The sequence below is a fragment of the Hydractinia symbiolongicarpus genome, chromosome 2 (genome assembly GCF_029227915.1).
Source record: "Hydractinia symbiolongicarpus strain clone_291-10 chromosome 2, HSymV2.1, whole genome shotgun sequence".
NCBI classification, from domain to species: domain Eukaryota; kingdom Metazoa; phylum Cnidaria; class Hydrozoa; order Anthoathecata; family Hydractiniidae; genus Hydractinia; species Hydractinia symbiolongicarpus.
The window spans coordinates 35434855-35454624 of NC_079876.1; the positions used below are offsets into that span (position 1 = coordinate 35434855).

Here is a 19770-nt window from a genome sequence, read left to right on the forward strand (position 1 = left end):
TCAATATAAGTTTTAAATATATTTTTGTTAATAATAAGAACATTTTTTTGTCTGCAACATTTTGACAAGATTTGAAAAACTATGTCCCGCAAATATCTAGTCAGGTGATAAAAAAGCAACAAATGCACCAAAAGACACTCTTATTTGTCTAGCTTTTACCATATCGTCTTTGTGATGCCTACTGACTCCGTAAAATTTCCGGGTACTGGGCAAATTTAATCAATCTATCTGTCGCTGTTTTGCAAAACTAATCTGCACTGCTGTTTATGCCTTTAGGACTTCATTTTAAATACAATAGACCTTGTTTCGTTCTCCTACCATCAATAAATAAATGTAAATAAAAGTTTTTCTTTTGTTTACCAATCGTGCTAGGTAAGCTAACTAGCTTTGCTCTTGTGGTCATTTTGTGGTCATATCCATAATCTCATTTATCTAATTTATCTCATTATCTCATGCACCAGTTTTTATTAATTTTCTCCAATACATACTCTTATTTATTTTAGTAGATTTATGATTAGTTTTTAATCAGTTCAGAGACTCCTGAGTAAGAAAAGAGGTTGTATATTGGAGTAAATTTTAGATATACTCTTTTTTTATGAGAACACACTTTATAATATCAATGAAGCTCAGATTAGGTAAAAAAATAAGAACAATTTAAGAACAATGTTAGGCGCAGATTTTATTTAGTGTCCATTAAATCAAATCAAATCAGAGTGGTTGTAATAAAAAAGGGTCTTGACACCTAACATAGCAAAACCAGTATAGATTCGTCTCCGGGAAAAAAAGTGAAACAGTCTCGTCTAACATTTTAAAGGAAATCAAAACATTAGCTAAATTTTTCTGGTTTATGCAAAAAGTGTGTGCATATATATACTCCCAACTAGGTAATAAAAAAATTGTTAGGAAAGAATTTCTTTGTAAATACAAAATTGTTTTGTTCGTATAACATATGAAAGAACTGTTTTCGCGTTTTAAAAAATCATTTTTATTCCCATAAAACGAATCAGAAAAAAGATTGGGAAATTCCTTATACCATTTAAATTATATAAAGAAGGAAGTTTAGATAAAATAATAGAAAAATGATAGATTCGTTGTAAGGATATCCCCTTAATAAAAGTTAAACTTCCACTTTCAATTTCGAGAAATTCTAAGCCACAAGTAGTAATGCAACAAGTTGTGAACTCATCTACCAGTGTGAGGCTGTATACTAATACTGTGGTCCGTGATTGGGGTTGGTTATCTAAAATTTCGTTCACAATCGTCTGACGAGAGTGCACGACCATGGTTGCCCTCGGGTAAAGGTGACTCCTAGTCATCCTAGGGTCAAGGTGACAAGGTTTGGTGCTGCCTAAAAGTGCTGCCCGACCCTCAGCCCGTAACAGGGATCGACCGCACTTTTGTTTTATTCCAACTATTTTTAATAAGCGTAGAGGAGAGTGTACATTCTTGTTTATATTTCACACCATGAATTGTTGCAATTAAACTTTTTGAGCTTATCTTTTAACTATTTGCTAAAAAGATACAAATACAGTTTAATTTACCCTAATATTTTAAGTTATTTTTTGAGAAGTCGTACTCAAGCTTTGTGTTGACAAATTAGTCCTTTAATGTTTTTATTAAAAGTAGAAATATGACGCAACCGTTACTGTTAAAGTTGGAGGCCCCCGTCACTCATTTCTTAGAATCAAATTTTAATTAATTTTAAACGGCAACAACAACGACGATGGACGATGTTGGACTTTATTTCGAGTTTTAGTCATACTTACCCCTTCATATTAGAAAGGGAAAGAGATGCTCTAAAAACGATTTTTTTCAATATTGAACATCCTTGTTATTTTTTGAAGGTAGTATTTCGGTAACTCCTTTTTCCTATAGTAACATGGTGGAAAATATATTAAATTGAAGTGAAACGGAGCGCAAACAGCAAATCGGTATGGTGTGACCCTTCAAAGTGGTAGGATGGTAGCATAAAAATGCGAAATAATAAAGATAAACTTAATTTACAATTTCCACCAATCTTTAAAAGATAAGTGCTATTACCAATAATGTTTTTTCTAATTTATTAGAAACAGAACTCGTTTGAAAAGCAGTTAATTTAATATACTGAAGCCATAATTCCTGGATTATATTGTTTCAACTTGTCGTCTCTTCTTTATATCAGGATGGCCAGTCGCCGTCGCGATGTCAAAAAAGGTAGAAGATGCCCCTGGGACGAGTTTGATATTGCTTATTACTGTTTGTTATCAAAAGATAGTGCCGTTGTTGTTCAAATTTAATTAAGATGTTTAGAAACAATTGTTTCGGACAGGTATTACTCGTCACGTAATTGTAATGACAGCTTGAATTATATCTTGTATGTAACTGAATTTTTTACAGTTAATTACATGCTGGTTTAGTTGTGATATGTTTTAGAGCTTTTAATATGTAGTAGTTATCGCACAGTGCCAAGAAAATATCGAAAATATTCTTTTAATTTTTATGTTCTCGTGTACATATTTAACAAGCTTAAAAAAAGAAAGAAATTTGACGAGATGTAACTTGTTTATTGTGTGAAGAGAGCAAGAATCATTGTAATATGATATACTCGACAGACGTTTGTTTACTCACACTGTTAGCTGGATAGTGTGTAGAACGCAACTTCGGAAACAAAAGTTGATTTTATGCTGCGCCGATTTTGTTTAATTTTAAACTCGCTCCTATCCGTTACTACTTTAAAACTCTTAATTCTAATTCTCCGAAATTATCCGTTTGTGTTCCTGAATCGGAACGGAGAAATCAGGATCGGCAGGTGTAGCTACAACTTGTTATGTTCCTTCACGATTTGAAATGATTAAAGGTGAATGTATAGGTAACCCACCAATTTGCCACTGATGTATGATTCTAAGGTTTCTACTAAATTTGGCTAGGTAGACTTTAATTGTATTGCTATTACTAAGCTGGGTAGTGTGGGAAAGCAGTTACAGCTTACCTTACTTAAAAGGCAAGCGAAAATAAAATCATGCCTTGTACTCGGGTATAAAATTCGTATACAAACGCATATGTTCAGGCGGACCATACGGCAAGCAGAAAATAGAGCGCATAGCAAAAAATGGACCGCAAATCCCGTGCAAATATAATAAGAGCTATACCAGTTACAATTCTACAAGAATCTGAATTTTCATGACTGACTCACAACGTAACTGGTTACAATCTCTCCTGGTTGTAAAACAAAGCGACGCTATTCTCAATCGAGGCACTTGGAACAAGAAATGGCCACTTTTGTGGTTTACAATCAACACCATATTGTATCGAAAATCTCTCCTGGTTGTAAAACAAAGCGACGCTATTCTCAATTGAGACACTTGTCTAGAACCATAGTCATAAGAAAAAGAGATAGTCAGGTAATTCTGGACCGTCCATAATGCGTTTCTACAAGCAGATATGTTTCTTAGATCGGGGTCGCGGGTTTAAGACTGCACGGAATTATCAATAACAGCTGCCGTTAGGGAGAATTGCTTTTGTAAAGATGATTTCGATGCAATCTTGGCTGTTATTGATGAAAATTTATTGGAGAAAAACTGTGATTTAACTGGCGAATTGACATAAATTGTTGAAGAAATAGTTGACGACCTTTCTGAAATCTGTTTTTCCTGCGATATTTGGTCCAAAACATGCAAAACACAACGGGGAGTCACAAGACAAAAAAATGTGAAACATCGTTCGCCACAAAATCAGTTAAGTGACGACAGCTTTGAATTTGTCAATTATGTTATTGCAAGCGACGATTTTAACCTTTCCTATAGTTTTATCAAAGATGTGATTGGTAGTTTTAAAGGCAATGTTGAAAAGTTTTATCCGGCCTTCTATAAATCTGTTTCTGAGAATATTCTTCTTGGTTTTGAAGTCCCTAATCACGTACTTGCTCATCTCACTAATTTTTTCGGATTCTTTTGCAACTGCTAATCTCACCATACAATCAATAGTAAGAAAATTGCTTCAGACCTGCTTGAGAACTCTGTTGTGCTTTGTAATTACAACAAAATAACATTATACTCAATTGAAAAAGTCACAAAAGAATTGGCAATAAGCCTACTTGTGCATCTCATCATGCTTTATGTTTGTGTTCGTGGTTTTTCATTTGTGAAAAATAAATGTGAGCTGCACAAAATTGCATAAAAACAGAGAAAAGCTCGATCTCTACGCACTGAAATCAAGAACCTGTTACAACTGCTATTTTTATAGCAACAAATTTTAAAACAATATTATTTTGGCGCATGGTATGATAAATAATTATGGGAGTCTACAAAACGGTCAAGGTAGTGTTATAAGTTTTACGGTATATAAATCGTAATTACAATATTTGTGCTTTAAAGTGATATTATCTGTCATCATTTGAAATATTGTGGTTGTTTTTACTTATTAAGCAAATTTAATGTTTTTTATTAATGTGTTTTTGGTTTCTGTCTTCCAAGTGTGTTTAATTGCTCTTACGGCATGACGCAGTTTTAACATTAATTTCATGACAGTAACTAGCTATGGGTCGGGAAATTGTTTGTATTCTAATACTTGAGTTAAAAGTAAGGTAAGTGTTAATATCGAATAAATTATGGATATTTTGGATACCCAATAATATATTTAAGATGATGTTAAATGTTGTTTTTGTCCTAAGTGATCATAAGCTATTTCATTAGCTCGACTTTCGTGTAAGTCGCTGAAGTTGAAAAACAAAAGCCATTTCGTAGTTCTTTTTAATATACATACTGCGAAATATTTTATGAAACACATTCATCTTGATGACTTTTGACATCTTTATTCCCGGTTTATATCCTCCATTTTGAAACAAAATAGACCCTAGCTAAGCAAAAGCTTGTGAATTTTAAAAGTCGTTATTTACTGTATCCCAATAACAAGCTTTTGGTGGAATGTCAACACTTACTTTTTTAAATCAAAAAATCAAAGATGGTAGAATAATGTATTGCTTAGTTATTATTTTGTTAACTCGCTGTGCTATAACAAAAATGAAAAAGTTGAACTAATATGACTTTCCGTCTAAACCGAATGCGCTATTGGAGATTACTCTCCTTTCCTTTTCCTAGCAATGTTAAATTGATCTGAAATATCTTCAATGAAACAAAAATTAAACGAAAATGAAGAAGATAGGCCACGTTTTGCTACACGCAGTGAAGCTAATTTCTTTTTGGTACCTGTTAGAAACCTTTAATGCAATCATTTCACAAAGACTCCCTGAGGGAGTCAAAATGGATTTAAATTGAGACGCAAGAAGGAGTCAACCCGCAAGGACTCCCTTTTGAGGTGCTCATTTGACTCCTTTAGGGTTTCATTCTTTGCTTGACTCCTTGAAAGGAGTCAAGCAAAGTCATTATTGCGTTCAATGATTGTTGTGGGTTCAATGATTGTTGTGGGTTCAATGATTGTTGTGTAGTGTGCTCACGTGATTCCTCAAAAGGTTTCATCGGGAATATCACATTTACACGAGACGTCTGTAATTCCTTTTAGCCTTATATATGGATTACACCTGTACATAGTTTTTACTCATGTTATTTTTATCAAAGATGGCTGACTCAAGCTGAAAAGCTCTACTTGTTCACTCTCTTTACATCCACTCATATCTGCATATAACATGGTGTCAGAATATTGAATTTGTTACACAAGAACCTTCACTCGCAATATTTCACAATACTCACAGTATTTTAATGATAATGGATTGTCTCAAGGCTCCAAAGGCACTAAACTTTGCAGGCATATCAAATCTTCCTCCAAGCCACCGAATCTGCTGATAAGACAGATATTGTCAAATCATCAATCCTTCTTCACTGCATAGGTAAGCAATGCAGAGAAATTTACGATACCCTTGAATTCCATAAAGGAGATGAAATGAAGTTGAACATTATTCTCCAGAAATTTGATGATCACTTTAAACCAAGAAAAAAAATTGACTTTTATGAGATTTACATTCTTCATTGTTCGAATGCAAATTCTTTGCTGGAAGTCATCCTCGTACGGCAAAATATGCAAAACCTATGAATTCTTTCTGAGACCAATCGAACTTGAACCAACCTCCGAAAGCGAACGACATCAACAAAATGTCCGATTCAACTGCATCAGACCATCCAGACTGGCTAATCGATCTCTCAACCAATGATATAATGGTTATGTATAAAATAGACTCTGGTGCTCGTGTAAACGTTCTATCGATCTCTGTCTTTCAACGTCTCGGCAAAAAAGCAATGAGTATGACATCCTACTTGTATATTTTATATACAAACCACACAAAAACCTGCTTGAAAAGTTATTATAAAAAATATTTGCACCTGCGAAAAACATATCAATTTCCTATGTTCTCATGCAAGTTTTTGAAATTTGAAATCTTAAGAACTGCTCTAGATTTTTAATAGTGGGGAGATTCCTCTATGCTGCTTTTCAAAAAAATTCACAGGAAAACATTTCTAAAAATTGTCACCCAAAAACGTCCTTCCTCAAATCTTCAGTGTGTTGGCTTTGTAATTGAAATTTGCTTGTGCAAATTTAGGTTCTCTGAGTTAGTGTTTTCCACACACGTGTAATACATTTTGAATATTTTTTGGTCCTAGTATTTATTTTTCGTTATTGATAATTAATAATTTTCGTTATTGATAATAATTAATATTTTTTGTTCCCAATATATTAATAAATTTATGTACATTTTTTAGCCTGAATTAACAAGGCAATAAAAACTCCAATGATATATCTGATGTTTTTTCTGCGCAATGAACGCGTAACGGGAACTATTATTACTCATTGAAACCCTTTACGGACTCATTGACGGGGTGCCTGTGGGGAGCACATAAAAAGAGTCATAGAAAAATTGACTCCTTTAAAGGGGTTGTTTTGAATATAGGTCGAAATGAGTAACAAGAAGGAGTCATTAATCATGACAACTTAAAAGGAGTCATTTGAGCACTTATTCTGACTCCTTTAATCTGCTCTTAATGACTCCCTAAAGGAGGTCCCTATAGGCACCGTAAAAAGAAACCTTTTTAAGTTTCATTTGACTCTTTTAAATTTATCAGTGTTGACAAAGAAAATAACAGCAGATACGCATAATTCTCAGTTAATTGCTGCTTTAAACCGTCCATTTGGCACTGATCTGTTTGTCCAAGTTTTGCTGCATATTATTTTGAGCATTTTAACATTAACTGCGAACGCTACGCTTCTCTTTTTGTTACGAAAAACACGTCAAACGACGGGAAACGTTAAAATCATCTTCATAGTTTCATGCATTGCAGATGGCTGCGTTGCCTTTATAACCATTTCTATCATGGTTAGCTTCATTGTTACCAGCCAACCTAGCTTCAGATACTTAACATTTTGGCAGGTATACCGCCTGTTTGTTCGAGAAGTTTAACATTATTTTTGGCAATTGACCGCTATGTGAGTATTATACACAACCGATTAATCACGTTTAAGTTGATAATGCTTGGAACAGTCGTATTCACTTTTTTCTTCTCTTTGCTGATACTATTTCGGTTCTGTTCCGTAAAATGCCGCGAAATATATACTCGAACGAAATTGTAGATATTATATCTAGCAACGGGTGTGGTATTTTGTCTTGCAACACTTGTATTGAACGGCAGATTAATCATGTTGTCGCAAACAACGACATACTTGTTCTACCACAGTGGTAGATGTATCTTAGCTTTTGTTTTTGATGCTAACGAAAATAACGTGTACATTCACTGTGGATCATTTTCAGCAGTTCTTTCTTAACACTCATGTTTTGCAACAAAATAATTTATCGATGCTTGAAAGATTTCATTGCAAGATGTGGTGGTGGGAAAGAAACAAGCGGAAACGTATCGAGAAACCAGTGGTTGAATCTTGCAAGTACAAATAAAAAAAAAGCATTAAAAATAACCTTGCCAAAAGAACGCACACCTGAAGAAGCATGTTGATGACGTTCAGGTGAGTATGCATGTGACTCTCCATATGTATAAAAATTTTGACAACTTACCAAACAAAGTAGAGCTAAATCAATATAAGTTTTAAATATATTTTTGTTAATAATAAGAACATTTTTTTGTCTGCAACATTTTGACAAGATTTGAAAAACTATGTCCCGCAAATATCTAGTCAGGTGATAAAAAAGCAACAAATGCACCAAAAGACACTCTTATTTGTCTAGCTTTTACCATATCGTCTTTGTGATGCCTACTGACTCCGTAAAATTTCCGGGTACTGGGCAAATTTAATCAATCTATCTGTCGCTGTTTTGCAAAACTAATCCGCACTGCTGTTTATGCCTTTAGGACTTCATTTTAAATACAATAGACCTTGTTTCGTTCTCCTACCATCAATAAATAAATGTAAATAAAAGTTTTTCTTTTGTTTACCAATCGTGCTAGGTAAGCTAACTAGCTTTGCTCTTGTGGTCATTTTGTGGTCATATCCATAATCTCATTTATCTAATTTATCTCATTATCTCATGCACCAGTTTTTATTAATTTTCTCCAATACATACTCTTATTTATTTTAGTAGATTTATGATTAGTTTTTAATCAGTTCAGAGACTCCTGAGTAAGAAAAGAGGTTGTATATTGGAGTAAATTTTAGATATACTCTTTTTTTATGAGAACACACTTTATAATATCAATGAAGCTCAGATTAGGTAAAAAAATAAGAACAATTTAAGAACAATGTTAGGCGCAGATTTTATTTAGTGTCCATTAAATCAAATCAAATCAGAGTGGTTGTAATAAAAAAGGGTCTTGACACCTAACATAGCAAAACCAGTATAGATTCGTCTCCGGGAAAAAAAGTGAAACAGTCTCGTCTAACATTTTAAAGGAAATCAAAACATTAGCTAAATTTTTCTGGTTTATGCAAAAAGTGTGTGCATATATATACTCCCAACTAGGTAATAAAAAAATTGTTAGGAAAGAATTTCTTTGTAAATACAAAATTGTTTTGTTCGTATAACATATGAAAGAACTGTTTTCGCGTTTTAAAAAATCATTTTTATTCCCATAAAACGAATCAGAAAAAAGATTGGGAAATTCCTTATACCATTTAAATTATATAAAGAAGGAAGTTTAGATAAAATAATAGAAAAATGATAGATTCGTTGTAAGGATATCCCCTTAATAAAAGTTAAACTTCCACTTTCAATTTCGAGAAATTCTAAGCCACAAGTAGTAATGCAACAAGTTGTGAACTCATCTACCAGTGTGAGGCTGTATACTAATACTGTGGTCCGTGATTGGGGTTGGTTATCTAAAATTTCGTTCACAATCGTCTGACGAGAGTGCACGACCATGGTTGCCCTCGGGTAAAGGTGACTCCTAGTCATCCTAGGGTCAAGGTGACAAGGTTTGGTGCTGCCTAAAAGTGCTGCCCGACCCTCAGCCCGTAACAGGGATCGACCGCACTTTTGTTTTATTCCAACTATTTTTAATAAGCGTAGAGGAGAGTGTACATTCTTGTTTATATTTCACACCATGAATTGTTGCAATTAAACTTTTTGAGCTTATCTTTTAACTATTTGCTAAAAAGATACAAATACAGTTTAATTTACCCTAATATTTTAAGTTATTTTTTGAGAAGTCGTACTCAAGCTTTGTGTTGACAAATTAGTCCTTTAATGTTTTTATTAAAAGTAGAAATATGACGCAACCGTTACTGTTAAAGTTGGAGGCCCCCGTCACTCATTTCTTAGAATCAAATTTTAATTAATTTTAAACGGCAACAACAACGACGATGGACGATGTTGGACTTTATTTCGAGTTTTAGTCATACTTACCCCTTCATATTAGAAAGGGAAAGAGATGCTCTAAAAACGATTTTTTTCAATATTGAACATCCTTGTTATTTTTTGAAGGTAGTATTTCGGTAACTCCTTTTTCCTATAGTAACATGGTGGAAAATATATTAAATTGAAGTGAAACGGAGCGCAAACAGCAAATCGGTATGGTGTGACCCTTCAAAGTGGTAGGATGGTAGCATAAAAATGCGAAATAATAAAGATAAACTTAATTTACAATTTCCACCAATCTTTAAAAGATAAGTGCTATTACCAATAATGTTTTTTCTAATTTATTAGAAACAGAACTCGTTTGAAAAGCAGTTAATTTAATATACTGAAGCCATAATTCCTGGATTATATTGTTTCAACTTGTCGTCTCTTCTTTATATCAGGATGGCCAGTCGCCGTCGCGATGTCAAAAAAGGTAGAAGATGCCCCTGGGACGAGTTTGATATTGCTTATTACTGTTTGTTATCAAAAGATAGTGCCGTTGTTGTTCAAATTTAATTAAGATGTTTAGAAACAATTGTTTCGGACAGGTATTACTCGTCACGTAATTGTAATGACAGCTTGAATTATATCTTGTATGTAACTGAATTTTTTACAGTTACTTACATGCTGGTTTAGTTGTGATATGTTTTAGAGCTTTTAATATGTAGTAGTTATCGCACAGTGCCAAGAAAATATCGAAAATATTCTTTTAATTTTTATGTTCTCGTGTACATATTTAACAAGCTTAAAAAAAGAAAGAAATTTGACGAGATGTAACTTGTTTATTGTGTGAAGAGAGCAAGAATCATTGTAATATGATATACTCGACAGACGTTTGTTTACTCACACTGTTAGCTGGATAGTGTGTAGAACGCAACTTCGGAAACAAAAGTTGATTTTATGCTGCGCCGATTTTGTTTAATTTTAAACTCGCTCCTATCCGTTACTACTTTAAAACTCTTAATTCTAATTCTCCGAAATTATCCGTTTGTGTTCCTGAATCGGAACGGAGAAATCAGGATCGGCAGGTGTAGCTACAACTTGTTATGTTCCTTCACGATTTGAAATGATTAAAGGTGAATGTATAGGTAACCCACCAATTTGCCACTGATGTATGATTCTAAGGTTTCTACTAAATTTGGCTAGGTAGACTTTAATTGTATTGCTATTACTAAGCTGGGTAGTGTGGGAAAGCAGTTACAGCTTACCTTACTTAAAAAGCAAGCGAAAATAAAATCATGCCTTGTACTCGGGTATAAAATTCGTATACAAACGCATATGTTCAGGCGGACCATACGGCAAGCAGAAAATAGAGCGCATAGCAAAAAATGGACCGCAAATCCCGTGCAAATATAATAAGAGCTATACCAGTTACAATTCTACAAGAATCTGAATTTTCATGACTGACTCACAACGTAACTGGTTACAATCTCTCCTGGTTGTAAAACAAAGCGACGCTATTCTCAATCGAGGCACTTGGAACAAGAAATGGCCACTTTTGTGGTTTACAATCAACACCATATTGTATCGAAAATCTCTCCTGGTTGTAAAACAAAGCGACGCTATTCTCAATTGAGACACTTGTCTAGAACCATAGTCATAAGAAAAAGAGATAGTCAGGTAATTCTGGACCGTCCATAATGCGTTTCTACAAGCAGATATGTTTCTTAGATCGGGGTCGCGGGTTTAAGACTGCACGGAATTATCAATAACAGCTGCCGTTAGGGAGAATTGCTTTTGTAAAGATGATTTCGATGCAATCTTGGCTGTTATTGATGAAAATTTATTGGAGAAAAACTGTGATTTAACTGGCGAATTGACATAAATTGTTGAAGAAATAGTTGACGACCTTTCTGAAATCTGTTTTTCCTGCGATATTTGGTCCAAAACATGCAAAACACAACGGGGAGTCACAAGACAAAAAAATGTGAAACATCGTTCGCCACAAAATCAGTTAAGTGACGACAGCTTTGAATTTGTCAATTATGTTATTGCAAGCGACGATTTTAACCTTTCCTATAGTTTTATCAAAGATGTGATTGGTAGTTTTAAAGGCAATGTTGAAAAGTTTTATCCGGCCTTCTATAAATCTGTTTCTGAGAATATTCTTCTTGGTTTTGAAGTCCCTAATCACGTACTTGCTCATCTCACTAATTTAACTGCAAAAGAAAACACTGTAGAATTTTCCTACCATGTGAATTGTTGACCCTAAAAGAAAAACACAATTCAATTTTCTAAGTGGTTATGTATTTAGCACGCTATATCTTCGCATTAGGAGATCTAAGAATAAGAAGCATACTTGGCTATGCTCAGTAACCGATGATGTTTTCGGATTCTTTTGCAACTGCTAATCTCACCATACAATCAATAGTAAGAAAATTGCTTCAGACCTGCTTGAGAACTCTGTTGTGCTTTGTAATTACAACAAAATAACATTATACTCAATTGAAAAAGTCACAAAAGAATTGGCAATAAGCCTACTTGTGCATCTCATCATGCTTTATGTTTGTGTTCGTGGTTTTTCATTTGTGAAAAATAAATGTGAGCTGCACAAAATTGCATGAAAACAGAGAAAAGCTCGATCTCTACGCACTGAAATCAAGAACCTGTTACAACTGCTATTTTTATAGCAACAAATTTTAAAACAATATTATTTTGGCGCATGGTATGATAAATAATTATGGGAGTCTACAAAACGGTCAAGGTAGTGTATATAAGTTTTACGGTATATAAATCGTAATTACAATATTTGTGCTTTAAAGTGATATTATCTTATCTGTAAGCAAATTTAATGTTTTTTATTAATGTATTTTTGGTTTCTGTCTTCCAAGTGTGTTTAATTGCTCTTACGGCATGACGCAGTTTTAACATTAATTTCATGACAGTAACTAGCTATGGGTCGGGAAATTGTTTGTATTCTAATTGTGTTGTCATTTTAACCAAAATCACGGATTGATGGGTTATCATTCCTATGATCAATTGCACATTGACAACCAAAGTAGTTTTCAAGGAGGTCTAGTTTCAGTCGACCATAAGAATCGTTGATCATTAACAGATGTGTACTGTTTAAGAAATGGTTTACGTTAAATTGTTGTTTCTGTGGTATTTTTGACGTTAGGACAATCAAAAAATTGGTTCAACATGTTGCAATATTTAGAAGTTGCATTAGCTTCGGATGGTCCATACAATTGAAGAGATTAAATTAAAGACAAATTCGACAAACACTTGTGACGCCAGAACGTACATTCATTACGGAATATGGTGTGGGCTTGATGTGGTCATTTGTTATTTTGGGGAACAAGATGTAATCCACGGTCTCAGTCATCAAGGAATAACTTTGAAATATGGTTCCCGGTGATACAACTTCCATGATTCTACATACTTCTGGTACATCTTTCTGAAAGAGAATTACTCAGGCAATTGCGGGTTGTTTCGATTGAGTGTGTTGGATCTAAGATAAAGTATAAGTATCATTCATTCTTCATTCGCCATAAAATTCAAAGTGCGGTATGTTATGTTCATCGCTTTGGAGACGCTTAATCACTGGTGACACCAACAACTTTTATGCCACGTTCTTCCTCCACTATGCCAACCGCTTTCCACTTTTCTATCTCTTATCACAACAACAACCAATCTTTTTCTCCACGATTTGTCAAATTGATTCTCATCAGCAGGAACTTTAAAAATAGATACACCTTTACATTTAGCCCTTCGTTATTTTTTGCAATTGTATGTAGTAAGTTTTCACCAGGCATGTTGAAAATATTGCTGTTTAAATGTTTGTTAATTCTACGTTTACAGTAACTAACCATTTAAATGCGCCATTTTTAAAACGAGCGTGCAGTCAAAGCACTGGGTACGAGGCACATCCTGCAGACAAAATAATAAAGCGTTCACAACGATTTTCCTGATAAATATCTCTTTAAATAATTAAACATATCCACATCATTTTTTTTTCGTTTTCATTTATTGGTCCCCAAACCCTTGCCACTTCAAGGAATCACAAATAAAATTAGAAAGCTCTAAATTTTGGCAACTTGTAACCGACCGCGCATAAACTTGTAGAGCTTCTGACCGATTTTAATTTCATTCATCTTAAGTGTGAGGTCAGCTATAACTTCTCTTAAAGGTTTTAAAATCTACCTGATATCCAAAACATCTTGCTCTACCTCGCCTATATCAAGAGCATTCACTTTTTCTGCATCTAACTTTCTTAATTCTTCTTTTTCTTGGTTGCAGTAGAATATCTCTCAAACTTACAAGACGAGCCTCAGTAATCTCACCATTGCTTAAACAAGCACTCGCTTTTAAACATACTGTTTAAAATCACTCGTCTAAGAGGAGTAAATCTGCAATTGTATTAAGAAATATCTTTGTTTGTATGACAAAGGGGATAGACTTTATAAGGATAAGCGTGCCAAAAAGAATACTTGGTGAAGAAATGAAGAAGAGCTTGGAATCGAGGAAAGTAAGATATTGTGGATCTCAGGTATTTACATTTAGCTTTTACATTGGAATAAGAAATATGTCTTCAATTTATTTGGGGGTTACTACGCCTTTTTGGAATGGACTACCCGTACGTTGCTGTCAAAGATTCAATAAACAATATGGATGTTACATATGGTCCCGGTTGATTAAGTGTTGGTATCAATCAAGATGTTGCAATAAATAAATTGACGAAGAACCAATTGGTAAAAGTGACGATGAAGAAGGCATGCACGAAGACGAAGGCGGAGAAATGAAAGCTGGAACTTCCATGAGAAAAAGGAAAATTGTGACAGGATGTAAAATCTGACGCAGGAAAATAAATGAAATAGAAAAAAAAAAGAAAAAAAGGAAGATCAGAAACTAAATCTCAACAGGTTTTTGAAAGTAATGATAATGTGGAAATAACTTTCGGGAAAATAGTTAATATTCCTAACATTCCCTATCATGGATCTTTAAAATATAAAGGATACCAAATGCGTTTTCGATAGATAGGCGTGCTCTATAAAAGTTATAGATTTATTCAGCCTCAGATGTCCAGGAAATGGCATTATCAACCAAGTGTTGAACAGGAATATCTCATCTCCAAGTAAATAATAGGGCATTTCTTCTTGGATTCCTTTAATTTATTGGTCCCAGGCACGTCTAACAAATCGTTTTCAATGGCATAAGCGATATTGGAGTTGGCAAGAACGGAGCAATTATTATTGAAGCCATAATTTCCATCATTCACCAATTTAAAATTATATTTTGCACAAACTGCCAGGAACTGGAGACTGAAAACCCCTTTTAGTTATGAAATAACGTTCCGCTTGTATTTGCGGCCTGAATACATATGTGCTTCCCATTGATTGCACCGATTATGTGGGGAAATTGCCACAACTTTTCAAAATCTTCAGAGATCTTTTTTCATTTTTTTCGGTTTTTAGGGGCATGGATTTAAATTTTGGAAAAAACGCAGTACAATGTTTCACATGTTTCACTTATAAAGCTGGTGATAGTCTTCTTTCCCATTCGCAAAGGATAAGTCAAGGAAATTTGCGAGTCCCCAGATGCCAGAAAACGTAATGTTAGCATTAATATCTCCGCAGGAGGAACTGTTTTTTAAAAGAAATGTGTGTCTCTTTACTATAAAAGGAGTAACAAGTTACAAAAGATGTTCCCTTTCTTCAGGTGACATCCTAAAAAAGCTGAAAAAGGTCTACATCATTTGATACTTCATCGAGGAAAAATGGAGTTGTCAGAAACATGACCGTGAACTTCGCAAAAACTTACTTGAAATATGGCTCTCTGCTTGTTAGATGCATTTCTATGACAAGACGATCCTTTCCCGGTCTTTGTATATTTTCTTCACCCATATCTTTCTTTTTCTTCGATTATTTTTAGTTTTTTTATCAACACACCAATTAATGTTCATCACTCTCCATTTTTGTATCAGATGATAATAATCTTTTTGGCCCCTATCGGTTTCCGTGTCCATATCATTTCAGTGAACGCGCTATAGCGATAGTTCTAAAACAAAGCGATGACGTAAATTTATAGCGGTCGTTTTGGAGCGATGCGCATGCGTACTTCTTGAAATAATTATAACCCAAGCTGAAATTTATAAACGTTAAGGCTAAAAAAAAGTTCAAGATTCTAAACTTTTCCGCTGGTCAAGAAACTCTTTTTTAACCAATCAAAACTTTTCTTTAACGAGAAGAAACTAATCAAAATGGTGTCTGATCTCTTCCAATATCAATGATGAGGCTTTTCTTGATAAAGAAAGCTCTTACAAAAGTGCAGCAACAGATCAAATAATAGAAATAGTTTAAGATATGTCGATCAACTACGTAGAGAGGCAGTAGCTAGTAGAACCTGAAGTATGTTAATGAAACTGGATATTTACAGGGACCCAAATAGAGAACGACAAGCTTGGGAGATTTTTTCTGCATGGGTAAAGGGAACTTCAGGTAATATCTTTTGATGGTCATTTTTAATATGAAAACAGGTTAATGTTGTTTGAAGATGAGCATTCCAAAAATGATATTACGTACAACAAACTTTAATAAATATATTTTTAATTTGGTGGATGTATTAAAGACTAAATGGAAACCCATTCGTGACAGCTACAGTCGTTGTATTCACAAACAAGAAGAACAGACTAAATCTAATTTCTAAGTATAAAATTTCTGAAGTTCTTGGTCATTTACGCAGTACTGTGTCATCAATTAAAAGACACAGTATTCTTAATTATAATATTACCTAGCCCTAAGGTGTCAAAACTTCCGGCTTTTTAAAAAAAGGTCGATTGGCTCGGGTGATGATGATGATGACGATGTTGTTACATCTTTGAAAGCATCTAGAACGTCTTCACCAACTGAACCTTGTTATAATCCGAATTCCACTGCAACAAAACTGGGAAAAAAATGGCTGCTGATGTAGATGTATGTTAATAAGTCATTTAAAAGATGTTACCGCTGTGTGCAAACCTGTTGAGAGACAACATCAACCAATGACATAAAAGAAAAAAAAAGATGCGGATTCCTTGTTTTTCATGAGTTAAAAACCTTTATTAAAAAGCCTTTTGGTTGTGATGAACAGACAAGCTCGATTAAGAACTTAAGAAGATCTTCTTCAAGTAGAGTTCTGAGCAGACCTCTAGATACAACAAAAATGTGAATGATGTTGTGTTTTTTTTTTATTCTATTTATGGATCACCGTACATCTCGTATTGCATACATTTGATACAATAAGTTATGTAACAGTATTTGTAATATAGTAGTACATATATGTTTACATTTCTTAATTTACACAAAAATGTTATTTACATATTTACTGTAGCTCTATGTTTTCTGAAATAACTTATAAAAATATTTTTTTATTCACCCTATTCGGTCCGTGGGGGCGGATTCCGCCGCCTCTGACGGTTTTTTTTTAATAACTCTTTAATGCTATGTCGCATGGCTAAAATACTTACTGAGTTTCAATATTTATCCATTAGACACCTGCGTGCATTTTTTAGGTCCCATACCTTTCAGAGGCTTTGCTATTAGCTATTACTCGAAACTACCCTAAAAATCTCTATGAAACTCTTATAATAGGACAAATAAAATAAATCTTGTTACGATTATTATTTGGTCATGTGGTTAATCCGATTTCCCGATTTTTCCGGATTTTATCCAAAAATCGATAAAAAACGGATTTTCGGGTAATATTCGGCAATTTTTCATACGATCTGTGTAAAATTCAGAAAATATGTTAAACTAGCCGAATTCCCGTGGAAGAATCCACTGAATCTCTCATTGAATGCATGCAAGGGATACCAAAGAAAAACATACAGCTTGGTAATTTGAATTTTTAAAACTTACAACACAACCTGGGCTCTTTGTCTCTTTTTATAACGGGACGGAAAAAAGAGAGAAAAAGCTCTGGTATCGAAGTGGCTCACAGTCTACATTACTTTATATTTGTACCCGTTGAAACCAAAACGTTGAAATATAAGCAGATGCAACAACAACAACAACAACAAAAAGCAAAATGCAATATGTCCAACAAAATCACAAGGTGTCTAACAACCGTTATTTAAAAAGCGAAATCTGCTAAAATTTATACTTGCTTTGCCATGCCAGAAGTACAACAGGGAAAGACAGTGTATCAGACATTTAAAAAAACCAACATATTTTGCCCAGTCATACAAACAAAGTTATTACAAAATTTCCACACTGTACAGTTTGTAACACGTCATAACAAAATCAGATAATCAGTCTATTGCATACAGCAACCCTTTCAAAGTTTTACACAAAATATAAAAAAATTAACAGTTATCTGAATTCCCGTGGAAGAATCCATTGCATCTGTCATTCACCGATGTAAGGGATACCAAACAAAAACATACAACACAGTTATTTGAATTTTAAAACTCACATTTCCAACGCGACCCAGGGTTCTTTGTCTCTTTTATAACGGGATGGCAGAAAGATAAAAAATGCTTTGGGATCGAGGTTGCTTACAATCTGCATTATTCTATGTGTATAACCGCTGAAACAAAACGTCTAAAAATATAAGCATGTGCAACAAAACAAATAAATAAATAAAATTGTAAAATAAAAATGGAAAATGTCCAACAAAATCAAAGGTGTCTAACAACCGTTTATAAAAAGCGAAATACGCTAAAACTATATACTTGCTTTGCCATTTGAAAACTCAAAATATAAGAATTTAATAGTTAAAACACATAAAAGAGAAATATAAAAACTTGAATCATTTGGCATATTGTATATCTACCGCAATATTAAAAGAACAGACCCAAACTTATAATCAAGAAAATCACGCATAAAATCAAAGAAGATAACAATGCAGCGTTTCCGAATTTAAGAATCGAATATATTTCAAACGATTGTAACGTAACAGATGTAAACATTGATTTAAATTTAGGTTTTAGGTTTAGGTTTTTATAACGACATCAACACTGCCGTGTACTTTATAAGAATTATTCCGTTTCAGCCTTAATGTTCTTAACTTTTTGACAAATACTATCCTCATTATTCTGAATATATTCTTCGCATGTCCATGTCCTGAACATATATAATGCCTTAATAAAATAAAGCATACTATATACTCTTAACTGACCTTGGGTATATTCTTACAAAAAAGAATATGTTCAGGCGCAAGACATATTTCACTTCATATTTAAGGGAATGTTTAGCTTTGAAAGTGTAAACAGCTTAAATATCGTTATTCAACTGAATTCATTTCTCTACCAGATAATCTAAACAACACACCTGGTTTTCTTTCGCTTTCTCGGTAGGCTGCTAGCGTTCTCTGGATAAAAGTTCAATACGTTTTTTACTTCGATTACTAAACTTCGCTTCATCCCAAAAGAAAACAAATTGAAAATGTATAGCTAGCTAAGTTGTCTGATACATTTCCAATCAGTTCTCTTTTTGACGTTATATCATTGTACATTTTTCTTCTTTTTAACAAATATTTCTTTTTTTCTTTTTAAAAATTATTTAACAAACATAAACTTATTACTCGCTCTGCAGTTTTGTTGTTTTTACATTTTAGATTGGAAATATCATTCGAACTCGATCGGTTTTTTAAAAAGAAACCAACCTCGGTCACAGAATACAAAAATGGAAAATATTGAAGAAACAAATAAGCTTTAATCTTACCTCATGATGAGTAACATTGTTTGAAATAACATTTTTAAGAATTACTTTGGAAAAGAGACAACTTTCTTCGCTTCGGTTTTCATTTTTCAGTTAATAAATTTTGTTTCCGTGAAATACGGCGCGCACATGGCAAACCGGGGGTAAAATTTAATTATTTTATCTTTAACCAACCCGTGAGGCTTTTAAAACAAAAAAAACAAGACAAATCAAAACGTTATAAAATAAAAGAATAGTAATAATAAAACAACAAAAGAGTTTTTATAAACTAATAAAAAAAGAGTTACATGTTTAAATGATAACCTCCTATTTGCGTTTTTTTAACTTGGTAAATTTTAGCATAACGCCACGTCATAAAAAAGT

General features: G+C 33.6%; 1 long non-coding RNA gene across 3 annotated transcripts; it reads right to left on the minus strand.

Annotated features, from left to right (window-relative positions):
• Positions 1-13814: 13814 nt before the first annotated feature.
• LOC130630721 (uncharacterized) lies at positions 13815-19557 on the minus strand. Of its 3 annotated transcripts, XR_008982106.1 has the most exons (4): positions 19411-19557; positions 18161-18274; positions 15530-15766; positions 13815-15444 (listed from the first exon to the last, which is right to left on the minus strand). It is a non-coding gene; the product is annotated as an uncharacterized LOC130630721 (long non-coding RNA). The 3 variants fall into 3 exon arrangements; XR_008982108.1 differs by lacking the exons at positions 13815-15444; positions 15530-15766 and adding an exon at positions 19018-19057 and having other exon boundaries at positions 17916-18274; XR_008982107.1 differs by lacking the exons at positions 13815-15444; positions 15530-15766 and having other exon boundaries at positions 17916-18274.
• Positions 19558-19770: the final 213 nt, after the last annotated feature.